The sequence below is a fragment of the Elephantulus edwardii genome, unplaced genomic scaffold (assembly GCF_000299155.1).
Source record: "Elephantulus edwardii isolate Elephantulus edwardi_28Jun2011 unplaced genomic scaffold, EleEdw1.0 scaffold00004, whole genome shotgun sequence".
Taxonomy (NCBI): domain Eukaryota; kingdom Metazoa; phylum Chordata; class Mammalia; order Macroscelidea; family Macroscelididae; genus Elephantulus; species Elephantulus edwardii.
Genome location: NW_006399754.1, coordinates 12058926 through 12060207, shown reverse-complemented (window position 1 = coordinate 12060207; position 1282 = coordinate 12058926).

The window sequence follows — 1282 nt, the reverse complement described above, 5'->3', positions numbered from 1 at the left end:
TTGACTGCGCGCTCCTTGCGCCCGGCCTGGGGCCCGAGCGGCCGGAAAAGCGAGTCTGAGCCGCCTGGGAGCTGTTGGCCACAACTCTAGCTCTCCCATCTTCTTCCTGCCCAACCCCCACCCCAACTCCACTCCTCTTCCTCTGCCCCCCAAAGAAATGGACTTCCGGAGACCTCCCGGAGGGCAGGGTCTGAGTCCCGGGTGGGGGGAGAGCGCAGGAGCTTCAGCCCCGGGCCTACTCACAAATGGCAGGGCGGAGCTTCGTCGGTGCCTGCATGGAGTTTGCAACGGCCCGAGGAGGAAGCGGGGAGAGACCCAGGGAAATGTTGATGTCTAGTAATTTTGCTAGTGAAAATACTAAGCGCAGTAAACTTCCTTAAGACATGAGGGGTCTGCACCCCACCAGCTCTGGATTTAGGTAGGAGCGTCCACGCACAAAAGGGAAAACGAGGTGGGGAGGGACAAGGAGGAAGGGAAGACAATTCCTGGAAGGAAACCATGTCTAGACTTTTACTCCCCACCCCACCACCCCTCAGCCTTCTCACTCTATTTTGGCTGCGCTCAAAGTCCAAAGCTCACTCTGAGAACTAGTCGTGCCCCCTACTTTTCAGCCACCGCCTTAGTCCCCCAGTTACAGAGGCAAGAAATGGTGATGGAATGTCTCAATGCCGTCTCCAGAAAATAGAGTGACAAACTGTGGCAGCCACTTGCTGTGAGCTGCCCGTCACCAGAATCGCTGCTATACCTCAAGTCTCTCGGACCTTGCACATCACCGCCGTGCCTGCAAATGCCATGGTGCGTGTATGACATGCAAGATTGAAGTCCCAAGAATTTTTAGACTGTTGAAGGAGACACAAAAAGAAGTGTTTATTCTCCAGAATATCACAGTATTCTACAAACTTCGGTTCTTTCCAGTACTAGGGTCAAATAAGTGGGATGCAAAAATTTAATCCCTGCTTTCCCTTGGGAAATATGCTTGGTTTTACTTAGAGATTCCTCCAGAGTCTGTGCCTTTATGAGACTTAGTTCACTCAGCATAATGCTCTCCAGTCTTTCACAAGTTAGGTAGTAATTTTCTAAACATTGCTCCTGAGTGCTGCATAGTATTCCATTGTGTGAATGTACTGCAAATTCTCAAGCCATACACTTACGGTTGGACATGTGGCCTGTAAATTCTCAATCCGTTCATTTATGGTTGGACATGTAGGCTGGTGTGTGTGTGTGTGTGTGTAAGTTTGGTTTTGGTTGGGGGGAGTTTTTGCGATTGTGAATAGCGCTGCTA